Source organism: Cololabis saira, chromosome 19 (genome assembly GCF_033807715.1).
Source record: "Cololabis saira isolate AMF1-May2022 chromosome 19, fColSai1.1, whole genome shotgun sequence".
Lineage (NCBI taxonomy): Eukaryota > Metazoa > Chordata > Actinopteri > Beloniformes > Belonidae > Cololabis > Cololabis saira.
Genome location: NC_084605.1, coordinates 40,485,387 through 40,498,189, shown reverse-complemented (window position 1 = coordinate 40,498,189; position 12,803 = coordinate 40,485,387). Strand labels below are relative to the sequence as shown.

Here is a 12,803-nt window from a genome sequence, read left to right as displayed (position 1 = left end):
TGCAACTCCACATCAATCTGAAAATGGTTTTAAAACCTTTTCTAAATATTAAACTATTGTATTTTGAATTTTCTTTTTTTATTATTATTATTCAGAATCACACGAGCATTACAGCAGCATAACATAAGCATACCAACATTATATCTCTACTGCGATCCATTTTTCTTTTTTTTTTCTTTTTTATTGCAAACAGAAAAAAAGAACAAAAACATAAACATGGGGTGTTTTCATAAAGGATGCTTTCACACCTGTGGCCCGTTTGTTTTGTGCCGCTTCCGAGCGCGATTGCTGTGTTCACATATACAGTACCAAACGATCCGATCTTTAGGGGGAAACACTCCCTGTTCCGGAATAACTGCTCCAAACGGGACAAGGTGTGAAAGCACCCTAAGATGAGGAAAAAAAAAAAAAAAAAACTTTATATAAAGACAAATGGGTAAATGAAATACATCTCAAGCAAAAGCAGGGCGTCTCAGGGAAATATAACTTTTCTAATTGTGGCAGGGTGGAGGAGCTGCAGCCACTCAGGTCGATTGGGGCACAGGTGGCCCCAATCAACCTCTCCACCCTGACAGCCTTGATAAGGCATGGCTGCACAGCAGAAAGACGCTCTGGTCTGCTGTGAAGGAGCTCGTTCACGTGTGGGTGTTTTGGATCTGGTGAATAAAACCGTTTGTGCACTGAAACCTGTGTCCTCTGTCCTGTCGGTCGGCCCCCGTAGCACTAGCCCTGCTACACTGGCGCCCAACGTGGGGCCCGACAGGATGGAGGCACTGGCACAGGAGCTGGCAGACCTGGCGGCCCTGATCCGGAGCCAGGCGGAGCGGCAGACTGCAGTCCTGGAGACGCTGGCAGCGCAGCAGCCGGCAGGGTGGGGTCGCCCGCCTACTCTGCTCGCAGAGGACCGCCCCTTCACCTTCAGCTACCCAGACGTGGAGCGAGGGGTGCTGGACTGTCCAGGGCGGTCCTCGGAGGACAACCCCTTCTCCTTCACGTGCCCGTACGTGAGGCGAGCGGCGCGGGACCGTCTGGGGAGGCCCTCGGCGGTCCTGGAGGCGCCGGCCCAGGAGGCGGTCCTGGAGGCGGTCCTGGAGGCGCCGGCCCAGGAGGCGGTCCTGGAGGCGCCGGCCCAGGAGGCGGTCCTGGAGGAGCCGATCCTGGAGGCGGTCCTGGAGGCGCCGATCCTGGAGGCGGTCCTGGAGGAGCCGGACCTGGAGGCCCCGATCCTGGAGGCGGAGGTCACGGAGACGGAGGCGGAGACGTCGGTCGCCGGGGCGGTCCTGAACGTGCAAGCTCCAGAGGCGGACGAGCGGCTGGAGCAGTGCTGCGTCGGGGAGAGGGTGGTCCTGGACACACCACAGCCGCGGATGCCGTCTGGCCCAAGGCCACCCTTGGCCCAGTCCCGAGAGCGAGGGCGACCTCCCGACCGGTCTCTGTGGTCGGCCCGACGCCGAGGAAGACCTCCCGACCGGTCTCTGTGGTCGGCCCGACGCCGAGGAAGACCTCCCGACCGGTCTCTGTGGTCGGCCCGACGCCGAGGAAGACCTCCCGACCGGTCTCTGTGGTCAGCCCGACGCCGAGGAAGACCTCCCGACCGGCCTCGTCAGCCGGCCGAACCGGGAAGGCCCGGAGGCGCAGTCTGCTGTTCCTGGCTTCCTCTCCCACTCCGAGGGGGGCGGGGGGAGTTGGCTCGGCCGGATGGTCCCCGGCCTGAGGGTGGCGATGGGGGTGTGTGGCAGGGTGGAGGAGCTGCAGCCACTCAGGTTGATTGGGGCACCTCTCCACCCTGCCAGCCTTGATAAGGCATGGCTGCACAGCAGAAAGACGCTCTGGTCTGCTGTGAAGGAGCTCGTTCACGTGTGGGTGTTTTGGATCTGGTGAATAAAACCGTTTGTGCACTGAAACCTGTGTCCTCTGTCCTGTCGGTCGGCCCCCGTAGCACTAGCCCTGCTACACTAATCTTTCCAGATTGCTTCAAATTTGGATTGTTGCAGCCTCATAGAGAACGTTATCCTCTCCATTACAAAGGTGTCATACTAATCATCTAATGAAAGAGCATCTGGCTTAAGCCACTTCTTGGTATAACTTTTCACGCAGCTACACTTAGCAAACCAAACATGATATTTTGAATTTTCATATGTCGCAAATAGGCCACGGAGGCTGTCCACACGTCCAACAATGAGATTGATTGTTGTAGTTCAATATACAACAAACTACAGTTGTAAAACGGTGAGGCAAGAAAGAAAAAAGATAAGCTACTTTTGTCAGTCATATTGATGTCTGAAAAATCAGCTGATTAATTGTGTCATGGGATGAACATGCAAGTGTTACTGTCATCAGTGGGGCAGCAGTAAAGTCTTCTACTGCACATGCGATGTCAAAGAAATGTGTCTAAATCTAAATAAAAATGAACAGTCCAGTGCACAACGCAGGGTGGAGAAACAGTCACAGTTACACCAAAACAAATATTCTTCAGTACTTAATTTGTGATACAATAAATATTTGAAAATGATATTGCCTTTATTTGAATCTGCTCTGTGACACAATAATCAGCATGCACTGTAATTTTGGCCTGATTAAACTGTTGAAAGGACTTAAGACAGTAAATGTTTACACAAGACTATCATAAGGTTTTGCAGGTGTCAACACACATTAACTTAGTAGAAATTAAAATCAAACAATCCTTGTGTTTGATTTATTATCTTTGAAAATGTAGCTAGCTGGTAAATCTTTCTGTCCACATGCAGTCATCCTCAATGCAAACTAAACTAGTACAATTGAATAAAACAAGTATTTAAATATATAATATAGGCAGCACAGTGGCTTAGTGGTTAGCACTGTTGCCTCACAGCAAGAAGGTCGACTCCCAGGCCCGGCAGGGGCCTTTCTGTGTGGAGTTTGCATGTTCTCCCCGTGCTTGCGTGGGTTCTCTCCGGGTACGCCGGCTTCCTCCCACAGTGCAAAAACATGCATGCTAGCATGCTAGTTACACCCTGTCCAGGGTGTAACCCCTGCCTCTCACCTGAAATGAGCTGGGATAGGCTCCAGCAGACCCCCGTGACCCCGCAAGGGATAAAGCGGGTATAGATAATGGATGGATGGAAAAGAATCAAAACAGCTATTCTCACCAAATAATTAGTAAGATGATGGACCAGGAATACCCGGTATCTGGCTTCACATGTGCAGCTCAGGGAGTGCTCTTCCCAGAATCCCCAAAATACTGCATGATATGTTATTTGAGATACCTTTACGGTAAAGTGCTGTATTTTAGGAAGACATTACAGTTCTGTGACCGAATGGACTTTAATATAATATATTAATATAATTTAAAAATTTAAAAATTAAAAAAAAACAAAAAAAAACACCTTACTACTGAAATCCTGCAGTAAATTTACAGCACTTCGTTACGGTGTGGCTTTACTAAACAGAAAGGTTTTAAGTTTAGTGTTAAAGGTGGAGGTGGTGTCAGCCTCCTTAACCCAAATTGGAAGTTGGTTCCATAGTAATGGTGCCTGATAGCAGAACGCCCGCCCTCCAAATCTACATTTGGATACTCTAGGAACTACGAGTAAACCTGCACTCTGAGAACGGAGAGCTCTGCCAGGAACATAAAGGTACTATCAAGTCTTGCAAATATCGTGGAGCTAAGCTGTTTAGGACTTTATATGCAAATGGCCTGTAGATTTTACGGGGAGCCAGTGGAGGGAGGCTAACACATGACAGATGTGACCTCTCTCGCTGATTCCTGTCTGGATGAATTTAGGGCTCGACACTACGAGGAGAAAGATTATTTCACAAGTGGAAACAATTCAAGACCAGTGTTCCCAGGAGTAGATGGAGGCCAGGCTGGGTAACATTCAGAGAAATGTGAAAATACCGAAGACTTCTCAGAGCCTACAAGCCACACTGAGTACGTTAAACTCCATGACATCACAGAAGACTGAACACATATAGTTTGTTGGGGAGAAAGATGTTAAAAAGAAACATGAACTTACAACTGAGATTCACAAAACTGCATCAGAATAAATCAAAAGATGTATAGATCTATGAACAGACGAGATCAAAACAGAGGCTTTAACGCTCAACGCAATATTTGGTCAAAATCAAATATGGCGATAGGGGGATGATGATATGGGGTTGTTTTGCAGGCACAGGACGTGGCAACCTCGCAGTCATTGAATCAACCATGAAGTCTTTTACCAGCAATTATGAGGCCATCTGTCCTGCAGCTCAAGCTGGTGGAAACTGGGTCACGCCGAAGGTCAATGATCTTAAGCTCGGCTGAAATACATACGTACATGCTGTGGAGGAAGAAAAATGAGGTGAATGAAGAATACCAAAAATGCAGGAGGTTTTTTATCATCTCTGTGGAATGAACACAGTTTATATGGTAAAAGGGTGTGTTATTCATAGTTACAAACAGAATCCAGGTATTCTGCAGTATTATGTGAAGGACTCCAGCAAGTGGAACGATAGAGCTGCATGGAGACTGATAAGACAAAAAAGAAATGAGCAGAAATCAATTTCCCCTAGTCAATACATGCACATACCTGCCAACATTGGGCTGTGAAAAAGAGGGAGATTTTCTGGGGTAGTGGTTGGAATGCTCCACTCACAACATCCCCGCCCTGATATAAACAAGGCGACTTTTAATGAGCTTTAAATCCATAGCTACAATGAAATGTGCTAAAATGTACCTCCCAAAATGATTCTACAGCCTTCTTGGAGCCAATTAAGTTTAGTATTAATAACAATAAAATACAATATTTGTAGAATTTTCCAGGTTCCCTTTGTCACCCAAGGACCTGTTGTAATTGTAGGTGTCAGACTTTGCAGCTTCAATCTCTTTCTTGGAGGGTACACACTTGTGGCCAGGGCTGGTATGGTTTATCCTGCAAGAAAGGAGTGCGCAAAGAGTAGAATTATCCAAACTCATTGTGTTTTCTGTGAGGATCTTTTTCACCATGCTGAATGACCTCTTTGAGCTTGCATTGCTGTGAGGGATGCAGACCATTGCCTTCATCAGTGATGCCAGATTTGTAAAGCTCTCCTCTTTCCCTAGAAGGCCCCAGAACCTTCAACTCTCTCTTCCTGTGGGAGATCCTTGCTTGCTATGACTTGATTCTCCACCAACTCTTCCCTCAGCTTTTTTTCCAAAGCATTTTCTCAAACAAAACTAATTTTCAAATTTTCAAATAACAAAATAACATATTTTAACCATTTTCCAAACAATAAAATAACTGAAAAAAATCTGAAAAATGGTTCAAATATGTTATTTTGTAACTTGAAATTTTTAAAATATGTTTATGTAATGCTTTGCTGATGAGAGAATATATTTCTCTATTTTTCTTATTTTTGTGAGGGGGGATATAATTGTTTTTCGGCACTACCTTGTTCTCTATAGCTGATATAACATGAATTACTGTGGGATCAATAAAGTTCTTATTTTTGCTATCTGAGAAAATTAAATATATTATATTTGGTGCCTAACTGTTTCCCAGGTATATTAGTGCGTGTGTGAATGAATAAATGAGACGTAAAACGTAAATTTCTTTGTAGAAAGGCGCTTTATGAAAATAAGTCCATTCACTTGTATTAGTTTACAGTGCAGTCTTGCCACATCCAATATGGCGGCGACGTTGACGGATCGCAGCAGCTCCATGGGGCGGAGCTTGGACGTAGGGCGGTGCTTTTGGGTTGGGTTGCCAGGTTTGTCAGGAACCCGTTAATATAATACATCCATGCAGGAACCCCGACACGTGAAACCATAGACATATGTCTATGCCTGAAACACCATTGACTCATTTCACTTTAAAATCGGGAGATAAGCGGGAGAAATTACAAATCGGGAGCAGGGCGGGAGAAATGGTTGAAAATCGGGAGACTCCCGCTTAAATCGGGAGTGTTGGCAGGTATGCATGCACACATAAAATAATGGAGGATTTCACTTTTGCACTATCAGCCTTCACTGAGACTACAACTAAAATAACTTCTTAAAAAGCTTTTATAGCTTTGTCGGCTATACTTTTGCATGGTTTTGGTTTTGGGGATCAGATCACTCTCCAATCTTGTACCGTAAACATCACACTATAGGCCTGCAATATTTTCTATTTTGACTTTGACCGACACGAAAACTAAGAAAAGACATCGCTTCCACCTGGAACTTTTACCTCCAGCTCGAAGCCACTCTGCCATGTAGCACATTTGTCAACAATAAAGTCGTGACAGCAGATTATTGGATCTGAAGTCATAAACATGCATTTATTGGCGCTTTTGCATTAGTATCACCTTAGCTCGGTTCTACCCGTTTTGCGCTTTCGCACTAGGGCTGAGACGAGTAGAGCCGCTCCAAGTCGATACTTTTTTCTGTAACCATTTTGGCGCTTTTGCATTAGTATAACCTCAGCTCGGTTCTACCCGTTTTGCGCTTTCGCACTAGGGCTGAGACGGGTAAAGCCGCTCCAAGTCGATACTTTTTTCTGTAACCATTTCAGCCAGGTTCTTTGCGGGCTGAGCAGGGACTATTTCTGACGTCACCACCCTCCTCGCCACCGATTGGTCGGGGGGCGGGGCCGTCAGACGTTTGAATCAGGAAGCGGGAGTCAGAGCGAGAGCGACCCGCGGCTCGCGGCGATTTTATTATAAAGCGCAAAACGTCTGTTTGGTGATCCAACTCTGAGGTGCAGATGTTCATAAACCTGGTGACTGACGAGAGAATTAAAAAAGGGATGTACACGGGCTGTTTTTTTCTCAGCCGCTCGCGGCTCCAGCTGATTTCTCATCAGCGCGGACATGAACAAAGTGGTTGCGCAATCGAGTACGTCACAGCAGCTTCACCCCAACCTGCCCGCTTCTCCCCTGGCAGTGCGAAAACACACGTGCGAAAACACACGTGTGGAACCGTGTAAAGCCGCGCCGAGCCGAGTCGGGCCAAGTAAGTCCTAGTGCGAAAGTGCCATTTCAGTGAGGTTCTGAAAGCGGGCTGAGCACATGGATCTATTATAAAACGGCTGAGCAGGGACTATTTCTGACGTCACCACCTCCTCGCCACCGATTGGTCGGGGGGCGGGGACGTCACCACCCTCCGCGCCTCTGATTGGTCGGGGGGCGGGGCCGTCAGACGTTTGAATCAGGAAGCGGGAGTCAGCGCGAGGGGACCCGTTTTATAATAGATCCATGGAGGGGACTCGCGGCGATTTTATTATAAAGCGCAAAACGTCTGTTTGGTGATCCAACTCTGAGGTGCAGATGTTCATAAACCTGGTGGCTGTCGAGAAAAAATTAAAAAAGCGATGTAGACGGGCTGTTTTTTTCTCAGCCGCTCCCGGCTCCAGCTGATTTCTGACCAGCGCCGACATGAACAAAGCGGTTGCGCAATCGAGTACATCACAGCAGCTTTACCCAAACCTAGGGTTGCCACCCGTCCCGTAAAATACGGAATTGTCCTTTATTTGAGAAAAAAATGTTGCGTCCCGTATTGAACTAATACGGGACACGATTTGTAGGCTACCGTATTTTCATTAACTTTTACACTATATTCTAGTTGAATTATTGAAATAAATTAACTTTTACACCATATTCTAGTTGAATTATTGAAATAAATTAACTTTTACACCATATTCTAGTTGAATTATTGAAATAAATTAACCTTTACACCATATTCTAGTTGAATTATTGAAATAAATTAACTTTTACACCATATTCTAGTTGAATTATTGAAATAAGTTAACTTTTACACCATATTCTAGTTGAATTATTGAAATAAATTAACTTTTACACCATATTCTAGTTGAATTATTGAAATAAATTAACTTTTACACCATATTCTAGTTGAATTATTGAAATAAATTAACTTTTACACCATATTCTAGTTGAATTATTGAAATAAATTAACTTTTACACCATATTCTTCACCTGTAGGCTATATTACATCTGGGCTGATGTGGACATATGTAGCATAGGAGGATATTTCAGTTGCTAGTATGCTAGTAGTATGGTTGTCTGTCTGTAGGCCTACAGTCATGCAAGTTCAATGCTATTAAAGCACTTTAAACTTTAAATCAAAGCATTTTGTTTTCTCATATAAAATAAACACATTTTTATTCAGTTTAGAAGTTTTGGGGCTTTTTTTTGGCTCCTGCGCTGCTGAAATCAGGGCGTCCCTTATTTCTATTTCTGAAAGGTGGCAACCCTACCCAAACCTGCCCGCTTCTCCCCTGGCAGGAGAAGGGTATGGCTGCAGACCAGCCCCCGGGTCTGGCAGTCAGAAGGCGCGCCGATTTTTTCCAGTGGCCAGCCGCGGTACTGCAACAGAAAATCCCATGCGGCCCAGAAAGCTTTTTTCCCATAGACCGCAATAGTAAAAGAGAAGCCTCTAAAACTGTTCACAGGACACCTCCAGCTGTAATCACCGGCAATTACTAATCTTTGTATTCTATATTTTTAAGTCATGGACTTTATATCCGTCAAAAATGTTTTATAACGGCCAGAAAAGTCAAAGAAAAGTCTCTTTCTGGGCGTGACGTCACGGATGACGTCACAGCCGTGTCCGTGCATTCCACGGATGTTTATATTAATATATATTATGTAATTATATTATATTAATACATTAATAATATATGTAATGCTATACATGTAATAATATACATTAATTTATGTATTATATTAATACATATTATATTAATATTCGCGGCATTCCCCCGGGGCATGATGGGAGGCCCCAGAGCATCATGGGAGGTGACTCAACTGCGCATGCTCTATGGGCCGCTGTATGCGGAAGTAAACCCGGAAGTCAGAGATTTTTTCGGCTTATGCGCTGGCTGAGCAGAATGCATTGAAATGAATGGGCGGCCATTTTTAGTCTCCGATCCAGTTTCTATAATACATCCATGCTGCAGACCCGGAGGCAGCAGATCTGAGCAGCAGATCTGAACCGCAGTTCTAGACGTCACAGAGCCCCCTACTGGATTACTTTATAACTGCAACTAAATCAACAGTTCAGATCGAGACTTCTCGTTTTTTTCCGGCAGCGTGCTCTTTTCTCCTTTTCTCAAGATGGATGACGACCGGAGTGTGAGTATTACCGTGAATCACATTTTTTGTGTATTCTTTTCAAGATATATTGGCACTTAATTGATCTGCAAAAGTGATTTAATCAATCAGTGAAATGCCTAACATGATCCACAAACTATATTGTTAAGTTAAATTTGACAGAGAAATTAACGTTAATGACTCTATTTGCCACGATAGTCAGAAAAGTGCGTAGGCTAAAATGTTTTACTTGTGATGTGGATTACATGAGAAAAGCATGAATATATATATATATATATATAAACATGAAACTTGAGCTAGCTAGCTAGCTCCAATTTTATGACTAATTTTGTAGCATGAATACTACTAATACTACGTGGCACAATTTCTATTGTCTGCAATATATATTTTTCATTTATTATGTGCAATAAGAACATGATCTCTGGTATATTACCAATCATTACCAATATTAAGCTTGTAAATAATGTCATGGTTATTAAATTGATTATATATTTTTTACTATTATTGTTAGGGTTGTTATTTTTTTCGTCCCAATAATTCATTGTTCATATATTGTTTGTTATTGCTACTCTTCAATCAACTGTGCAGTTGCTGCTGTAACTGTGGATTTCCCCATTGTGGGACAATTGAAGGAATATCTTAACTTATCTTTTTATTCATATTAAACATTATGTGTGTTTATATAACTATTCACATTTATATCACTATATAGCCTATATTTAGATATTTTGTGGACAGAAATTTAGCTAATCCAGTGCATAAGATGAAAATGTATATTTGTCCGTTATTAGGTTTTGGCCCAGTTTTGTCTGTAAAACAGTGTAAAAATATTAATTTGGACTAATTGAACACTCTTTTTTAGGTACACATAACAATCCAGAAAGGAAGGGCCTTGCCCCAACTTCACAGATGCACATCATGCTGCAATAACTACCACTGTCCATTCTGCAGCCCTACAGTTTACTACCCCTCCCCGTTGAACAAATGTCAGATACACATGGATCTTCATTTTAACAGAGCTGTTAGCCATGAAGGTAAAGTTTGAAAACATTCTCCCTGTGTGTGTGCATGTAGTGCATGCTGGAACTTCATTGTTGATGCAGGATTTGTATTTTTAAGTGACAATTTGTAATGGAAAACTGATAATAATATTTATATCTATGTGCTTATGTTTAAGAATACACCATTCACAGATGTGGACTGGGATGTCGGCCGCAGCTGCATTATCACTGTCCATACTGCAGTTCAACAATAAAACGGAAAGACGATTTTATTAAACATATACATTGGTGCAAGAAGAAACCAGGTTCCAACCCTACAGTCCCACCAACCACCACCACCCCCGGGCACCAACCACCATCACCTCCCTGGCACCATCCACCACCACCCCCCTGGCACCATCCACCACCACCCCCCTGGCACCAACCACCACCATCACCTCCCAGGCACCAACCACCACCACCCCCCAGACACCAACCACCACCACCCCCCAGGCACCAACCACCACCACCCCCAAGGCACCAACCACCACCATCACCTCCCCAGGCACCAACCACCACCACCCCCCCAGGCACCAACCACCACCATTGTATTGTATTGAGTGTTTTTTCAGCTGTTTTTTTTCTCTGCAGATCTCCTTAATGTGGGATGTGACTGCACCTGCACTGAATATATATTATATACTGTACATTTCATCAAGATGAGACAATTGTTTACCCCAAGTTATATTGTTAAATAAATGTTATATTGTTCTGTTTGGGAACTTTGGACTTAATACTACCATACTTACCATTTCAGTATATCAAAGTGTTTTTATTTCTAATTGTTTACCCCAAGTTATATTGTTAAATAAATGTTATATTGTTCTGTTTGGGAATTTTGGACTTAATACTACCATACTTACCATTTCAGTATATCAAAGTGTTTTTATTTCTTTATTTCTTTTTTTTAACAATTACTACAACAAAAGTGAGGACTTGACACCCAAATACACTATGTTGTAGTGGGTTTGATCAATGCTGTTCAAGTTTTGGGGGTAATATATCCCACTAAACGCCACATCTTAGTCCTCTCTCTGTCAGTGGCAAGACAGTTGTCATCTTCTCTGTCCCAGTCTCTTTTCATATTCTCGCAATTGCAACACCTTTATGATTCTGTGCATATAACAGTCCTGCAGAGACATGGTAAAATACCAAGCCTCAATCACGACATTATCTATGATGTTTATGGTTGCTCAGTGTTTAAATATATATTTATTGTCATTAGGCTAAAAACAAGTAAAGACTAATTTTTTTATATTGCCTCATTCATGATTTAAAGAAATAATTTAAAATTTCACCTTAATTTGACAGTCTTAACTGCACCTACTGGTGCTGCCTATGATCTAAATCTCTTGCCACAAAAAAAAAAAGAGCCTACCAGCAAATACCTATGCTCTACAAATGACATCTGAAATAGTGCTGAATGAGCTACGAATCCCTGCCGTTTACCCTGGAAGTAAGTTCTTTAATTATAAACTCCATCCTCATTATCAATTAAATCTTCATATATTGAGCCTCATTATCAATTAAATCTTGATATTTAAGCTCCATGCCTCATTATCAATTAAATCTTCATATATTTATTAAGGTGTAACGCTGATTTAGTTGCAGTGCAGTTCTACTAGTTGCAGTTATAAAGTAATCCAGTAGGGGGCTCTGTGACGTCTAGAACTGCGGTTCAGATCTGCTGCTCAGATCTGCTGCCTCCGGGTCTGCAGCCGTATACTATTGGCCTGGCAGTGCGAAAACACACGTGTGGGGCCGTGTAAAGCCGCGCCGAGCCGTGCCGGGCTGAGCCGATACTAGTGGAAAAGTGCCATATGTGGAAGAACAGCAGTCTCAAGTCATTAAACCAGCTTTATTCAAACCAGTTGTTTAACAATTAAAGAGAAAAACTTTTCTTTCACTCAAAATGTCAACAACTTAACATCTTGTTTCTTATATGTTATAGCCTTTAATTATTTATTTTTGCTATTTAACATCTTACAACATCTATTGCAGGTGAAATGTATTTACTTGGTATTTTAAATCTTCTCCCTGATGGCTTCATCTCAAGTTTATTTAGTCCCTTGCCGGACTTAAAGGTTGGAGGAAACATGAGGAGACAAAACCTGCAGCCACATATTCTTTGACACACTGTCAGTAGATCTACATTCTCTGGAATAATTCATCAAACATCAGTTTGATTATAATGTTAACACTGCAAAATGTAAACTGGTGCAGTTTCTTTCATATTAACAGTCACATCAGTCTAAATAGTCTGATATACTCTTTAATGAGCCAAACATGGTGCAAACACACCTGGTGTATATATATATATATATATATATATATATATATATATATATATATATATATATATATATATATATATATATATACGTATATAGGCAGTCTGAGGTAACTTACCCTCCCAGCCATATTGCATACCGTCACCATGGTAATGGTCAAAGACTGTTTCACCTAGAAATGGAAACCAACCATCCTGGAAGGTTTAAAGGCGTTTACTGAACTCAACAGAACGCTTGCACTTTAGTGGGTTTAACATTTAAGCTCGTTGATATTAATTGATTTTTTTTAGAACAAATCTATCACATAAAATCTATCCATGTTATTTATTGTAAGTAAGATGAATATATTGCATTTGTACTAAACTTTATTAAGAGGCATCAGTTTTCATTAAGTGCTTTTATTTTATAAACAATGTTTTTT

At 42.6% G+C, this 12,803-nt stretch overlaps 1 long non-coding RNA gene across 1 annotated transcript; it reads left to right on the top strand.

Annotated features, from left to right (window-relative positions):
- The first annotated feature begins 8,912 nt into the window (after positions 1-8,912).
- Positions 8,913-11,383, top strand: LOC133419541 (uncharacterized). Its single transcript, XR_009770531.1, has 3 exons — positions 8,913-9,072; positions 9,914-10,085; positions 10,229-11,383. It is a non-coding gene; the product is annotated as an uncharacterized LOC133419541 (long non-coding RNA).
- Positions 11,384-12,803: the final 1,420 nt, after the last annotated feature.